The following is a 17,573-nucleotide window of genomic DNA, read 5'->3' on the forward strand; positions in this document are numbered from 1 at the left end:
GTGCTCAGATGCTTTTACCAGGGATAAGTACTAATCAGGCATCATCTTAGATAGCTCAGATAGCCTCTCAGCCTGCCAAAATATGCCTGTTTGAGAAGGGTAAGAGAAGAGGAGAGAGGGCACAGAGCATTTCACCTCTGGGCTCCTGCTTCAAGCATATATCCATCCAGGCTGAGAGTGGCAGGAAATTTTCACCCCCGGACAGCGGCGGTGGGGTTTCCCCAGAGGCAGCCCCATGTGTGGGCCTGGTTTTGGGGCTGCAAGCCTCACTGCAGCTTCCCCTGCTTGGCAGTCTTGGCTGACAGGCCAACAGACTGCATTTTCTGCCCCCAGCAAGTGGCCTGTCCAGCTGCAGTTTGGCGCTGGCAGGCATATGTGCATCTGCGCGTGCGTGTGCACGCTCGGGGGGTGGCAGAAAGCTGGGCAGAGAGGCGCTGCTTTTGCTCCCGCTGCGTCCTCTCCCAGGCTGAGCAGAGGATGTTGGCGCACAGGGCCATCCACGGAATTTTTGTTACAAATAAATCTCTTCTTTTCTCTAATGCCTCCTGCACGAGGATCCCAGAGAAGTTTGCAGATGTTGAAGCATTTAATTAAGCCTCCATGCCACTCCAGCAAGGCAGACATCCCGGGGAGGGAGCTGGAGGTGCCCACTCAGACACGCAGCGGCAAACGGCCGCACCTGCTTGAGGAATCGCGGTCGTTGCTGCTGGCCCCTCTCCTCAGCCGGAGGTGCCCCTCGCTGGAGCAGAGGTGGCAGCCCAGACACGTGCTGGTGCCGGTGCTGGTTGCTTTCTGCTGCCCCTGCTCTGCAGCGGTGCCAGCGAGCCGGGCGGAGAGCTGGGCACAGGCGTCCTCGGGTGCAAGGTCCAGCTTTGCCCGAGCTCATCTGTCAGATCTCAAAGGCATCGACTTGTCAGTTGACTTACGCCTTCCTCATGACTGCAGCACCTTTTTGCCCACTTCGAATTGCCTTGAGATAAAAAAAAAAAAAAAGAAAAAAAAGGAAAGCATTTATCTTTACCTGTTGGGGCCTTTCCTCCCTCAGAGAAACAAATGCCAAATTTGTCTTAGAGAGAGAAAAACACTGACTTGCTCTTTGCTCCTGGTAGTAACCCTCTGTGGATAAACTGAAGAGCACAGGAAAATGCACAGCTAATTGTGCAACATTTTACAGGTTACCTGGGCTCAGGCACATGCAGTTTTGTAGTAAAAAATCCATGGGACCCCTACCATCTTAGATCTCTCAAAAAAGGTCTACTTAGCCTGTGTTTTGAACCTTATTTTTTTAACATTTTTTTTTTAAGCACACAGAATATCTGTTTTCTTCCAGCAATGTTATGGCAACAAACGGCTCATGCCTCCCTTTCACTCTCATTGTCAGCTTTCTTCTTTATTTTTTCACTTTTCAAAAACAAGCCCTGAATTTAGCTTGGTGCAAAAGGCACTTGACTTACTGGAGATGATATAATGGGGACTCACAGTATGCAGGCCAACGGCCTTGCATATCTTGCTAACCATATAAGCTTCTGGGAGGAAGGTACAGAAATATCCAGAAGCAGTAAATATAGTAAGGTATGCACAGAGCAAGTACAGACTATTAGCTAGGGACCCATAACAGAACATTGCCATCTTTAAAGGCATTTTTGTTTCTACAATTTTATGACAGTTTTACGGCAATTCTGTAACTACTGTACTTCACTGCTTCACAGTGATTCCTTTTTATCTCTTGAGATTATTCTAGGATGTTAGGATGTAATATATGGAGAGAGGAGCAATCATTGCATAGCAAGCTACACATAAAAGAGTCATATAATCAATTGCTCTGATGTCATAAAAGTCACAGTCCACTGATCTGATGTCACCGTGATGGATTGGGACTTTCAATGCTTCATTTATGGGTTAAAAAAAAATAAAATAAAAGGGTGGTTATGTCAAAACACATGCCATTCTTAATGTGACATTAACAGAGCTAAGTGGGATGTGGTGGTATTTATTTGTCTGACCACAGAAGTAGAGAGGAGGATCCGATTACACTCTTAGGAGCCTCATTGTGTTTAAAGCACTTCAGAAACTGCATTCAGGTCGGTTTACAAGAGTCACCAAATGTGATCCAAGTTCAGTTTTAACAGCATAAATGTGGATTCTTCTGTGTGCTTTCAGAAACTAGTGGGCAAGGGCCAGGAGCTATGAATATGTACTCCAGCTGAGGATCTCATCCAGCATTTTAATTAATAATAAGGGAACTACAGGCTCAGCCATGACTTTGCCCCAGGTCAGAGGCAGCACATGACGGAGCTACCCAAGGAGCAGCCTGGGAGGCTGTGACTAGTCAAGTCACAATCTGCTCCTGCTTCCCACATGCTTGGCAAAGGAAATACCCTGGACTTGCACTTCCCCTCACTTGCAGTAACTAGCACACAGGGGAAAGGAAGAGGAGTGGGGGCTGGAACGAAGGTCTGCAAGCATTTTTGTGGGCAGAGGTAAATGGATACAGCAGTCAAACAGAGGTAGCTTTCCTCTCTTCGCTGTGATCCATAATCAGGAAAAACTGTTCAAAGGGGCATCACAGCCCTTAGTTTCCAGATGAAACAGCTCAAGATGGGTCACTTGTGGCCATAAGATTTAAGGCCTCCATAGTTCTTATAACATTAGAATTTAGGGTTTCATGAAATCTGGGGAGATCATCTCTCTCTCAAACTAGAATTGTCCATAAATGAGGATTTTCAGTTGGTAGAAATAAATAAAAACAACAAAGTTACAGGAACTAAAGTGTGGACATTTACTATAGATAGGAAATCCAGTATTTTGCATTAATCTAATTCATTTAGTTTGGAAGTCCCTTCTCTTAGGCAGCCTATATGCCCTTGGATCAGATCACTTGGAAAGCTGGACCTTTGGCAGCTCCTGAGGAAGTTTTCTCAAATTGGAGGCATGTGGAGCAGGGAATGACTTGTAGGAAATCCCCCAAATTTTCAAGCATAAAAAGTTTGCAGGAAGTGATTTTTGCCCAAAGGGCAAAATTCAGGGCTAATTTCTGACTAGCCCTCATTACACCAGAAATGGCTAACTGGAAAAAAAAAAATCCTGCATATTGTTAGTGCATATTTAACACACAAAGGCACTACTGATTGCAGCCAGTCCTATTTAGGGTTTTAAACTCAAGAGGCAATAAGACTTTTTGGAAGCGTGTGAGCTGCTACTATTTTCTTAGTCATCGTGTGATGAGGAGAGAGGGTATACTATAAGCGAGGGGTGTGAGACTGGCATTTCCCATCCTGGCAATCAGTCACAGCTGTCTTCTGAAATACATTAGGTGACTATTTCTACTAAAATGTTTACCAGTGACCTTTGAAAGTGCTGATGATAGGTTTCAGGATCTGTGCATGCTGGAATTAGTAGCTCACGGTTCCCCAAAAGTGACCAAGGCAGGCAGGATTGGTCAAGTTTTGATGCATGTTAGGTAGATTTTCTTTGCAACCAACTGTATGCAAACATACAGTTACTCTTTAGCAAATACCACAGCCATGAAATCACTGAATACAGTCATGTTATGAGTAAGAACACCTCGATTTTTAATAGGCATTCAAGGTTTTGCACCGGGCTAGGCTTAAGTCTGGAAAAAAACAACTTGAGTCATTCCCATGTAACATTCTTGCTCGTCCTGGCTGCAGTTAAAAGATGATCCTTGTCACATAGCCAGAGAGAGACACGATCACGGCTCTGCCAGTGCTGCTCCCAGCTCCCCTCCCCTCTCACCCTTCCTTACTTACCCCATTTTCCAGCCTCTACTTTGCTTTCACTTCTTTGGTCATAAAGTCCTCACACCACCACACTGTCTCCTGGGGCTCAGGAGAAGTGAAGGCAACGTCCTTAGGAGCACAGCATATCAGCTCCTCTCTGCTGAGGGTCAACGGGGGTCACCCCACACGCGTTTCCCCTTCCCATGGCGCGGCCGCTTCCCGTGCTCGTGCCTGCAAGCCTGCAAACCAGGGCCGAAGTCTCGGCCTCAGAGCAGGATCCTCTGCTTTCACTTGGAAGCCTACTGCTGGCTCTCCTGGACAAAAGCAAAACCAGTTTAACTTTGCATCCTCACAATGTGAAACCTTTGAGGCTTGAAACCAGAAACCCTTACGGAAGCACTGCCTTGTGCTGTGCTCCAACCGTTCATCCATCCATCCATCCATCTATCCATCCATCCTTCCATCCAGGCTATTTTCTGTTTTTTTTCAGGTTTTTTTTCACCTAGAAGGTGACTCGAAGAGATGTCAAACCAAGCGATCCACTCCAGATATTTGTACTAGGGCTTATTTTTCGCCGTCTTTTTAAAAGTATCATACAGTCCCTTCCCTTCATGTTGAAAGTAGAGTAAGAGAACTCAAATTTCATGCCCTCAGGTCTGAATAAAAGAATAAAAACAACACAATATTTGCATCTGTTTAACAGTCTCTGTTCTAGAAGACTCCATGCAGAAAAATGGGGGGAAAAACCTCTCTCTTCAGGTTAAATGGAGTTGCTCAGAGATTTCTGCAGGAAGGAAATGCAGAGAAGAAAATCATTGTCATAAATGACCTAAGAATTCATGGCCTTATGACTGGGAACACAAAGTCTAAAAAGGTTACATTCTCTTGCTTCCCTGCCTACCCTCGATATCAATGAACATCAGCTAAAGGTGGCTGAAGAACCAATTTCATGCATCTACTGTAGAAGGAAATGAACTGAGCCAAGGGCAAAAATAAAATTATACAAATGTTATTATAGACTAGCCTGCTTCTGTCCTAGTTTAATTCAAATTTCAGTGCTGCAGGCTTTGCTGCTGGCAGTAGCCTTCCTGAATAAATCAACATTTGCTTACATCTAAATTATTAGAGAAACATGTGACTTTGTTTATTGTATAAATTATACGCAAGGTTAAAGCATTAACCGTTCAGCTGGCTTTGTGCAGCTGCACAACCCTTCCCAGCCCCGCTCCGAACCTTTGCGGGCCAAACACCCTTTTTTGGGTGAGCCACCCCGAGAGGCTGGAGACCCTCGGGGAAGCCCTCGCTGCCGCGCAGGGTGCAGCGGGGAGGTTCAGCGCGATGCCCTTCTGGCCGGGCAGCGCTTCGGACCGGCTCTGCAGGGCGCTCGCGCCCGCCCGAGGCGGCGGCGAGAGAGGCTGAGCGGCGCTGAGAGCCCCGGCGCGGGCGGCCCGAGCGGGGCCCCGGGACCCCCCGGGGGCTGCGCAGCTGCAGCCCCCGCTGCCGCCCGCCGCGCTCGGCGCCTCGCTCCGGCCGCCCGGAGCCCCGGCGGGGACGGCCGCGGGCGCCCTCCCCGCCCCCCCGCCCGGCGCTTTCGCCGCCGCTTCCCCCCGCCGCTTGCCTGCCTGCCCCCCCGCCCTTGCAAGCGCAATCCTATCGCAAGGAAAAGCACCGCCGCAACGGGCCCGGACACGGCAGCAGTGTTGCTGCAACCCCTATACCCCGGATTATTGCTCCGAGGTATTGGAGGATCCTCTTTCTAAAAAGGAAAGCAAGCAAAAAAACCCCAAGGAGCCCTTCTCCCCCAAAGCCAGAGCTGTCTGGTAGATTGGTTGGTGCGGAGTTTTTTGTTACAAGTACATCAGCACACAGCAGCTGAGCAAATCACTTCCACAAAGGTATCAGATGCCACTAGCTCAGGGTCTAGGATATGGAATCCAAATGTACGTCCCCTGGGTTTCCGCACTGAAATGCTGTCAGGATGTGTCTGCGGCCAGATTGAACTGAATATTTTATTTACATTTCATTTACACTTACAAATTAATATACACTTTCGATGCTGTTAAAGGGCCATTGAACAGAGCTATAGTTTCATATTCAGCAACAGGATGTAATTTCCCTATCAATAAAACTGTTGTTTGTTTTTCTCTACACTCGATTATTATGGAAATTTCACAGTTTCTCAGCTACAGTGATGTTTAGCGAAATGAGCAGGCCACTTACGTGGATGGATTTTTTTTTTAAGCATCCTTACTCTTTTCTATTTATGCTAATGTTATTTCATGCTAATAGTAGTCTATATTTTGCTTTGATACTATTAAAACCTGGGTGGCTTGAGTAAAAGGAACGTTTTTACAATGCTTTCTTGAAATACTCTAACATAACAAAACCATCCCCATTAAGAGTATGGTTTTGGAGCAGACTCTGTTTCCCCGCCCTTCAATCCAAAAACTGAGAAATCCTTTAGATGTAAATTAATTTTGCTGATTCCCTTTCTTATTTTTGTTCTTTGTAAATGATAACTTACTGTGTAATTTAGCTATGCTGTAAGGAGCTCTTCTTCCAAGAGGAATTCAGGAAGCATATATTGTTTATCTCAGGCTGTGAACATGAGGTTTACAAATCTCATTACCAAATAATGGGATTGGAATTCCTATTTCAATTTTGTATGCATCCCTTTGCAGAACTGTGCCCTTCTTTTCCCTCCCGAATAACTGAGATCTTCCTGCATCATTAGACAGGCTCTGCTTTGTGATAACCTGTCCGTATTTCCTTCCTGAGCATTACCACAAACCTCAGTGGGGCTGCACCCACAGACCCAGAGCACAATCTTAAAAGAAATAACAAGAATCCACTTGCAGCCTGAAGTGAAAACTAAAATGAACTCCATCTTCTTTGCCTGAAATGTATATCAAACCCATGAAAAGGGACTCGCTGATTGAAATAACTCAGAAAATGTAATTAATATTAAGGCATTTATAACTACAGAGTAAGGCTGTCTTCTGTAATCGTTCACCTTCACGCCTGCCTTCTGATCCTTCCACCCAAATGGCACTGAAAATAACACAGAGGAAAATGAGTTCAATTTCCCTTCATGGACCTGGCTGGGGAAGTCACAAGCTTGTCCCTCAATTTCCCTTCATGGACCTGGCTGGGGAAGTCACAAGCTTGTCCCAGTGCTGCAAAACCCATGACGATTTTACGGGAGAGGTCCCAACTCCAGGGAAGTCTTCCTTGGTCTCACACTGCTGCCTCAGAGCTCTTGCACCAGGGACAAATCTGGCACGGCCACATCTTCCCTCAATTGGAAAATTTTCCTCATCTGACTGACAAGCGCAGGCACCGAGGTCAGCTGGGAGGCCTGGCTTAACAGAAGGCTGTAATGAAGACATTTTCTCTCTCTTGGCTGACCTCCTACAGCCGACAGATTTGAATAGCCTCTTCCCCAGCTGACAAAATGAAATACAGGCTAGCAAAGATCAAAAGCACTTACCATTTATCTATCTAGTTATTCATAACATCCCCCATCACCATGGTATCTGAATGCCTCCAATGAGCTGGGGAAAGTTCCCTGGGGCCAAGAGCCTCAAGTGCTTCCTCAGAGCAATCAGAATTGCTTTCTGAGTTTTTTTTTTCCCTCCTTTCCCCTACTCAGAATTTTTATCCATTACTGTGGATCATTGTGTGGATTAGAGGGAGGATTGAATCGACAGGGCAAAAGGCTTTGACTGAATTTGCATAAACTCTCAGCTGGCTCCAGCATTCTAGCTTATGATCAAAACACTTATTTTAAAAATAAAAAGAGTGGCTTAAGAGAGCAGTTAAATGTTTCAGATCACAAAGCTGTATGTAAGAGCCCTGCAAATTAACAGAGACAAAACTACTATTCTAACATTAAGGCTAGATATGTTTTACTCACTGAAAAGATAGCTAAGTGCATGGAATGAGACATTTTACAGAAAGATACAGAATTTCGCAGTGGGAGTTATTTCCTTCCTTGTGATTTGTACAGCACTTTAACAGTCACTCACATAAAGCCAATAACTCTTTGCCATTAGCAGCAAGGAAACCAGTGCAACAACGTGTTAGGTGAGTGACTCATCAAGCAAAGCCCATTAGAGACAGAGGCCATAGCAGGTGGGTGTTCGTAGAGAAAGGTGGAAAGATCGTTTGTTGTAACATAGGATTTTAATCATTTTGGTCAAGAAAAACATCTCTGAACGTGTTTCTTCTTGGTTGGGTAGAATCCTACTCTGCACTCATTCAGTTCCCCCAAAGAGCTGAATGATGAGACCAAATGATGGTTGTATGTCCTTGTAAGAGCAGGTAATACTGGGCTCAATTAATTTGCCTGAACACCAAGAGCTGCAGCTCGGGAAGCATGGAGAGCATTGCACTTGGCCCAGAGTTACAACTGCAAAAAGGAAGAGGCTCCCAGAGCCATGTCTGCCAGCTGCCTGTGCCAAAGGCATCTCAGGTGGCATCAAATAGCTCTGCATGAGCACCTAAATTATGCCCTCTGTGTCAGCAACTCCCATCTCACCCCAGTTCAGTGCCAGCTGCGGCTGCGCAAAACCCAGGGATGTTACAGTTTGGGTGCTTATCCGTAACATCAGTACATTCAGACTGTCTCCTCTTATTCTGGGTGCCAGATCATGATGAGCATTCACTTTATAGTTACAGAAGAGCTAACAACACTCATAACCCTTCTTTGGAATCTAACCTTCAGTTTTGACTCAAAAGCAGACAACTCAATATTATTGAAATTCTGTCTAAAATCTTCATGTTCACCTGCCACTAAGCTCCATAAGGCATAACCCTTTAAGTTACTAGAATTAATTCCCCTGAATAATCAATGATATTGAATAAATACAGTACCAACCCTTGCATTTTTTCCCATGTTTTTTACAACATTGGTCATTTGTCTTCAAAACTTAGCTCCTGAAGTGATTGCATAAAGATTTCAAGATTTTTTTTAGAGTAAATATGAATAAATAAAAAATTAAAGCAAAAAGGGCTATTTTATTTAAAAACATTCCTATATTTTTTTCACTAACATTAAGATTTCTGGAAACCTGATTCGTGATTTCTGAACACTTGGTGCTAGCATTACTAAAATATCATGACATAGATTTTTTTTGCAACAAGGGACTTGAACTTCATACAAAAGAAAATAATGTTTCAATTCCTTACATCAAAAGCAGAACTCTGAGCAAGTTTGGATCTTCATTTTCATTTGCAGCTTGTTCTTCTAGTCTTCCAGTATAAAATAAAAACTAAATCAGGGACTATGAAGGGACTGTAAAATGGTGATCAGGTAAGACTAAGTGAGGAACAGTGTTCTGTGTTCTGGCATTCATGTTACTAATTTCCTATGAGACTGCAAGCACCTAGTCTGTGCTCTGTTCCCTATCTATTAGCCTCTTCTTACACCACTTTTCCACTTCTCACTGGTATCATGAGGCCAAATTCTTTATTGTTTGAAAGGTATTGAGATACTTTAATGATGAACATACTAGCATACCAATCAGCAAACTACAAAAAAGTTTGGTGAAGGGAGGCCAGTATTCCCATCTTCTGATTTGCATAACACAGTCAATGACTTATTAAGGACTTTTTAACTAAAAATGTAGCCAACCTTATGATTAAAAGGAAACCCAAAACAACACACAGGAGATCCTATATGGGATTATCTTATGGAAAACTCAATTAGGCTATAAAAACAAGCTAAAAATAAAACTAATGTGTACTTCCTTGACCCCAGGCAATTACAGTTGGGTAGTGTTCTCCAGTCTTGTGTGGTGTTGCTCTACGATAGGACTAACTAGTGCATTCTGCTTGGAGGAAGATTCATTTCAGCTGTGTATAGGGACAGAGATTTTGAGTTCAAACAAAGCCTAAAAAGAATCGCATTTCAGGTGCCTAATATTCTATAATACAGAGTCACAGAGAAATGGTTGTTCTCATGGAAGTACTTACCTACATCTTTATTTAAACACATGAATGATAAGAGATTCTGTACAGCTCATTTCTGTGACAGGGCAAAAAAGGCTGTTTTTTTTTTTTTTTTTTTTTTTTTTTAATTGCACTTTATTGCACAGATAGTGGCAGGCACCTCTGTATTTCTAAATTCAAGCTGCACAGGAGACTGCTGTAGTGGAGCTATATTTCAGTGGACCACTGTGGTCTTTTAGCACAGAATTTGTTGTGTTATTATAAATATAAAAAAACTAGTCTAAGTAGAAGCTAACAGTGTGAATCACTGCAGTAAATACAGTAAAACTATGCTGCAGCTGTCAAAGCAAATGAAACAGGTATCTGATCAAGCATCCTATGCTAGTTTGTTTGATAGTCTTTAGTTACATACTTGTTAATTTGCAAAATTCAGTAACTGATGCTGGGACTTCCACTTGCTAATGTTAATTAGCCAGGTTTTGTCATACGTGCAAAAGCTTCTTGCAAGGGTGTTCTGAGCTCAAAACTCCTGCTGATACAGGATATTAAATAAATCATACACAGGGCAGTATAAAAGGTAATAAGCTCCAGTGTACCGTATGTATAAACAGTCTTGATTTTTTGGTTAGGAGCATAATGTTCTATCACATAAGAAACCCGGGCTGTGGTGTTAACCTTACCTAGCTCAGAGTTTAGGAGCATCACAGAGGTGATATTTTCAGCCTTGGAGGGATAATGTATCATACTTGAGCACCTTGTTCACAGCAGTGCTGCAGTCCTGAAATAGGCTATCATCACTTCTCGGGGCTGATGGCTTTGTGCTGCAAGGTAGCAGCAGCACCTAATGCTGTGAGGAGGGGGGACCTGGGTGCGGAAGGACAGAATTTAATGAGGAAAAATAGTTATTTGCAGTCATGCTCATAATTCCTCAGGCTTTGTGTCCCAGTCAGCTCTGAGTAGGCAAGGACAGGTGCAAATATCTTGGAACTTTCACATACAAAAAAAAAAAAAAAAGTGTTTATACAGATTACAATTATGTAGTGTTCATTCAGGGGCATTACTTACAAGTGCTGTTTGCAGTGGTTGCTTCAGTGCTGTGCAATTACACACCGCCCCTAAAGAGAGCCCTGGCTTGCCTTCAAGTGGGCACGCAAACCCAGCCCTGCCCATGTCAGAAGAGACCAAGCGGTGACACTGTGGGACATACACCACCAAGATGCAGTATCCAGTTCTCCACCTTCCTCTGCCCAAGAGGATTCAACGTCCTCTCTCGTTTCTGGCTCAAGGGAGCCTTAATGATGCAGGTCAACAAATGGGCTCTCCCCTTTGGTAACTGAGTGCTCTGTCCAGTGGTGGCTCCAGCTGGGAAAATGACCTGCTCCCTTTCCTGCTGTGGTTTAAATGAAAGGAATGATCTGTTGGGAACAGGCTTCCAGGCAGTGAATCCCAAACACATATTAACTGCATCCCATGACAGATTAAATATCTCAGCCCCGGATAAAGGCACAGTTGAAGATATACCTGTTTGCCTAGAGTTTTCTATCATGTTGCTCTATGCCTGAGGAGGCTGCAATTACATTGCTATGTATATGGACTGTTTTGGCTCCTGTTCTGAGGTGCCCAGCATTTGTCAGACATTGTGCAGTGTGTTTTAACACAAGGTGTTTCAGTGATCGGCCACCTAAAAGCTAGCCACTAGCAAACAGCATTCCGCCCTTCCCAGAAGAAAGTTAAGAGGTCTTTTGTGCCTCTAGAGGTCAAGCCTGAAGCAGCCCATAATCACAAGTGGAGGAGTTGGTTCAGCACTGACACAGAGAAGTGGGCTACCTGACTTGTTGGCATTGCAAAGCTAATAAGCTTGGTCACAGTGCTGCAGGAACATGGACACAGCTTCCAGACAAGCTGACCTGAACCATGGAGCATGGGCAGAAGGAAGCTTGTCTGTGGCCACATACTACTCTTCATTGTTTCATTGGGGAATTCCACCTCACTGTTGATCAGGTTTGATTTTGCCTAGCTGGGAAAAGTCATAAAATCCAATTCCAAAGCATTATGACTAGAAGGAAAAATGATTGCATGGTTTCTGTCCTAGTTCAGTTTCCATGTTTGGCACCTGCTTTCCACCACCATAATACTAGAAACAACAGAGCAGATTAATGTTGATGTCAAAACTATAATTTTGCATTCTTGTTGTAGTTACAGAACTTCTGAAATGTCCACAAGATGCAAGAATGGAGACATCTGTCAGAACTACAAGTGGTAGATATGATTTGGAGACAGAATCCTTGTGATGGACCCCATCTCCACATAAATCTAGATTAGTTTTGGGGTGGATGTGAGATTATGAATGCCTCTCTTTATCTCTTTCTCTGTGACATTGCTCTTTTCATTATCCACAGAGGCAAAAACGAAGAATAGATCCTACCAGCTTCTTCTGGTCTTGAACTTGCAGCTACTTCTATAGAGTAAAGCTAGAGATACCTATTCTTTCTACATTGAACTGCATGGATTGAAGATCCTCCTGTCTTGGATGCTAGAAGTTGCTACTCCTGCCATAGGACATGACCTTGTGAGAACTCTTGGCCAAATCAGATAGGTGAGGTTACACAGATGAGGAAAGCAGCTTTGCTGTCTGGCTTGAAGCAGATGAGGAAGGGCTCACATGCTCCTTTCCTGGCAGAATTGAAGTGACAACGCTTTCTGGTGGGGACGTGGTAGCAACTGGTTGGGAACGATAGTCTTTCACAGTTACAGCTGCTTGCAGAGTCCATGACCTAATATTAAACTTTAAATATCAGTGGAAAAGCAGCCAGACACTGGCAAGCATAGTATTTACCAATGGGAAAAATCTAGCCAGGCTTTTAGGCGCTAGAGGACTGTGGCACATGGTATTGAGGCTGCCAGAGTGTTTTAGGACTCCTGGCTTGCATCTCCCTCCTCCCTCCTCTCCCCACTTCTGCCTTTTGGCCTCCCCTAGAGGCAGGGTCAGCTGGAGGGGTGACGCAATGGATGTCCTCTCACCATGCTGGCAGCCAACATATAGTATGTCCAGCAGCAGAGCTCAGCAGCTCTGAAACGAAAGAAAGACGCACGCAGCCTGCAGTTTTGCTGCCTGCAAAAGCAAGTGCTGGCCCTCAGCCCTGGCAGTGGGAATGCTGAAGTGCAAAGTGAAAGGAACAAAAGCACAGCTTCCTTTCTCTTATCTTTATCTATTTATTCAGTTAGTTAATCTAGTTTGGGATGCTGAGTGTTCTGTGGACAGCCTGTGTCATCCCTAAGCTACTGTAACCTTGATTAAATCCAAGTGCCCTGATAATGTGAGAGCTATAGCTTTGCATGGTGGTCCCACATTGTGCAGGCAGCGGTAGGGAAGTACAATAACATATAATGACAGATGCAGAGTGCTAACGTGTATTAAACCTGTGTGAAGCTCACAACGCAGCAGGGCTGGCTTAGCCCCATGGCTTTTCAAGGTGAATGTGCTGAGGAACTGGAAGCTGAGAGAGTGTGTGGGTCTTTCAGAAGACTCCTTAAAACCTGAAGCTATCGCACTTCTCATTCAAGTGGAGGTTTGCTTGGCAAACTTCAGCTGTGATTTTTCCTTTCCTTTGCTGCCTTTCTTCCAGATGTTAGTCCTGTTATTGTGACACTTGGGTACATCACAGAAAAGGGCTTTCAAGTAAGAGCCTTCTTCAGATAAGAAAACAAAATAAAACAAAGTAAGTCTTTGAGTTTAAGAGCTGCAGTACAGAGCTTCTTGGCTCTCAGCTCTCTTCTTTTACAGTGTCTCCATTCGGAGTTGATCCCTTAGCATCAGCAAGGCCAGGAGTGATGAACTAGAAAAGGAGAACAAGAAGGAGTCAGAAAGAAAGAGGGAGAGAAAATCAGGCCAGATAGAAATATATATATGTATACACATAAAAATATAGTGTGTTTGTATGTATGTATATATATACATACACATATATACATATAAAATCTCTTGATCAGTATCTTTCCAAAAGAGATGTATACAGGGAGTTCCCACTGCACTGGTCACCAGTAATGAGGCTACAAAGGTCTTTTTCTCAGCAGGTGACAAAACCACTTTGGAGTTCTCAATAGATGACATTAGTAGCCGTATTTACAATTTCCAGCACCAGTTACTTGCCTCCCTTTAGGAAGCTGGGCTTAGCAGCCCCCTCAGTGGTGGCAGCTTTGAGCCACATGTTCCAGTGGTTTTTTTTCTCATTGATTAAAGGTCTGAGTAGGGTTCACTGTAGCCGAACAAGCCATTCTTTTTTTCCTGAGGATTTGTAATATGCATGCAAGGAGATCGTGGAGAGAGGTGAGAGCTTTTAATCTATGAGTTGTACAAAGAGCTTTACTGGCATGTGTACAGCCGTGAAAAACAGAGGGTTTATTGTTTAGCATGCCCATGTTTCACGTGCAGCCAGGGAAGTGCTGATGAAGTAGTCACATTTGGGGGAAGGGGAGGAAAGGGGACTGTTTACTCAGTAGGGAAATTATCGAGGCAGAGAAAAACATTGCTCATGCTCTTCAAAAGCTCACCACCACTCAAAAGGCAGCGTCTGAGGTCATCTATTAATAGAATTTACACTACTGAGCAAGCTGTCTGGAGAATACAATAGAAATTAGTTCCAGAGTACCTTTGCTTCCTGACATTTTTGCAATGAAACAACAAACAAAAAAGTCAGGATTGCTATCTATACTTCTTTGAATGCATAAACTTCTGCCTGAAATTTGGCTGAGGGTAGATAACTGCCATCCAATTGCATTTTTTATTTCAGTCTACTTAAAAAATGGCACAAAGAATTCCTCACTGGTTCAGTCAGGATATGAGGAAAGGAATAGAGGTAGGAGGGAGCAAACTTCCAGCTACCTCAGCCAAGCAGTTGGCTGCTGCTCAAAGCCATAAGGTGTAGGTGCTGCATGCAGAGCCCTGGTGGTGCTGTTCCCAGGATGTGCTCCTATCTCTGGCCCATCTCATGAACTACGCTCCTCGGGAATGCACTGGGGTGCAGTCGGCAGCAGCTGGGTCAGGACACTCCTGATAGCAGTCCCTACCCTCTTCACTCCCTACAGAAAAATGTTCCCATATAAACCTTCGCTGCAGTTAAAGAGCTGCCAGGCACCTCTCTTTGCCTTTTTTTTTTTTTTTTTTTTTTCCCAACATCTGCTTAAGTTCTGAAATTCTGGATTTCTACTTGACTTTCTCAGTGTGTGCTTGGGGGCAGGGGAGGCCACATGAAACAGCTCGGCTGTTTGTGCCCCTGGGGTATGTCTACACAGTCTTCAGCAGGCAGATGTGGGATTGCTTTGCCCATTCTCTGTAATCAACCAAAAGCCACATACAAGTGTTACCCTGCTGTGCGTCTCAGCTGCCTCCAGCTATGCAGCTTCCCGTCAACCCGGAGCTACCTGGAAAATAACAAAAATGTGCCTTGTGAGAGACACATGGCTTGAACCCTTGATAATCCCAAGATTTGATATCACCAATGGATGAATTCTCTCTCAGTGAGGGGATGTGCAAGCAGACCTCATCACTTGTCACTGTGCGTGTTGAACAGAAGTTTTGAACGAGTTCTTAGAGGACTCCTCTCACTAGATGGAAGGAACTGACATGTAGCCTAGGAAACAACTTCTGGGACCTCCTTTAGATGTGTTATTTTAGCTTTTTTGGTAAAGGACTGAAAAGGTTCCTGGAGCACTAACTAAGGGCTCATGGAGAAGGTACAAAATAACAAATATAAATTTCATGCCATATCATTCGAAGACAGCAATGACACAGAAATAAAAAGAAGATTTAAACACACAAAAACCATCATTTACATCCACTAGAAGGGAAAGAACAAGGATACCTTAATGCTGATGTTCTTTAACATCTTCTTTTGCTGTCCTGAGCAACAACATGCCTGCAACTACAACAGCAAAATTTGGAGAAAACTCTGAAGGATAAACAACAGTCGGAGGGAATTACATAGTGATCTAAATTCTTTGGAAGGATGGGCCCATTTAAACAAAATGCATTTCAATGCTAGGAATGTAATAAGAGTGGCATGGGTAGTGGCCCATAGGAAAAGGCAGTGGAAGCAGAGCACACCTAGTAAGACCAATTCTGCTGTGCTGCCTGCTTTGCAAAGAGGAGGTGGGAACATCATTGAAAACAGCACTGAAGAGAGTCACAGAAAACTGAGTTATGGTGTACGATTACCTTGGAAGAGAGAAAACACTGGACATTAAAGAGCTCCTGAACTAGTGCTGGTGGTTGGAGGATGAAACTGCACCAATTCGAACAGGAAGTCAGGCACAGATTCTGAATGCAAAGGGTAATTAAATGTGAAGCAAGGCAGCCAGGGTGGCCAGATGGAGTTTCCTGGTATCTATCTTTACATCAAGATATTTTGAAGGATAAAAAATGTGATCAAATAAGTTTTTTTTAATCATCTTACACTTGATGAATCTTAGATCTTAGATCAGTCATCAAAACTTGTGAACATAATGAAATCTGTTACTCTGCGCTTTATTGGAAAGACAGTGTCTCCATGGTTCAAGGTCTGTGTTGCTCCACATAGGCATTTTGATTCTGTAATTGCAAAAGGAGGTAGTTAAAGAATATAGCATATTAGGTGACCTTAGCCAATGTATCACAAAAATGGCACCAAAGTAATTTAAACTATTCTGATCTGGTTGTAATGTCAATAGCAGAATCTTCATGATAGAGCTAATGCTGCTGAAAATTTTCATGTGTGTTGATTTCTCTTCCATTCTGCCAAAAATGGGGCACCAAATGCTTTCCATTCAGGGAAAGCATCCATTTCAATTGCAGGAAAGTAGTCACAGCTTCACCACTTCCCTCACCTGTGTTTTAAGTACAGGATTCTTGTGCCAGTTCTACTGTGATTTTTGTTGCTGAAGAGAGAACACTGCAGATGATCTTGAAGGTCAGCTGAAGGTAGAGGAACTGCAAAACAGCAAGACTTTGCACCCAACTGCAAGCTAATTGAGAAAGAAATAGTTGCAAACAGACAGTCTGTGGCCTGCTAGCCTAAAGCTCACATTGCTCACAGGGACAAAAGCCTCTCTTCATTTAAAGCGTTAGCATTGCTTATTGGAACAGTACAAACATAAGAAATGAAACCCCCTCATGGGATGAGATGTTCTAGTAGCAGATATTACCATCTTTGTTTATCCACTCCTTTGCCACAAACCCTGAACATGTGCTGCATGCCTTAGGCACTCATTGGTTAATTCATCTGTGCAGAGTAAGGCAACAAAGTAGTAATAATGAATTACACAACATGGTACAACCAGAGAAAAGATGCTCTACAAAATTTCTTTCTTCTCTTTTTCCTTGGTCTTTCCTTTCAGCCACAGATAAAAAACTACAGGTGAAAGTATGGTCTGATACACTAATAAATCTTATGAGAAACACTAAATAATTCATTAAAACAAATTAACAAGTTAATAAGAGAAGTGAGTTAAAATTCAATAAAATATTATTAATACATCTCAGCCTTTATCCAGAGCCTGTTTAAAGTGAATCAATGCACAATTAATGGGAAGGTGAGCTCCGGTTTCTGTATGATTATGTATAGGGCATATCATGCAATATCATCCAATCTGCAAGCTGTTTAATCTCTTTAGCACTTCTTAAGTGGAACTAAATGTGATCTGGACTTCAGGCTGCTCAGTTACTGCAGTGATGGAAATTTTAGAAATAAGAGAAAGTGGTACTCAGAAAATAGCATATATTTTATGAGAGGACTCCCTTCCCCCTTTCTCTCCCCCCCACCCCATAAATTGCAATTTTATTTCTTCATAAAATTTTTTGAGTTTAAATAGAAACTTTTTTTTGGACAAAATAATCTTTTTTTCATA

Source organism: Rhea pennata, chromosome 2, assembly GCF_028389875.1.
Source record: "Rhea pennata isolate bPtePen1 chromosome 2, bPtePen1.pri, whole genome shotgun sequence".
In the NCBI taxonomy this organism is placed as follows: domain Eukaryota; kingdom Metazoa; phylum Chordata; class Aves; order Rheiformes; family Rheidae; genus Rhea; species Rhea pennata.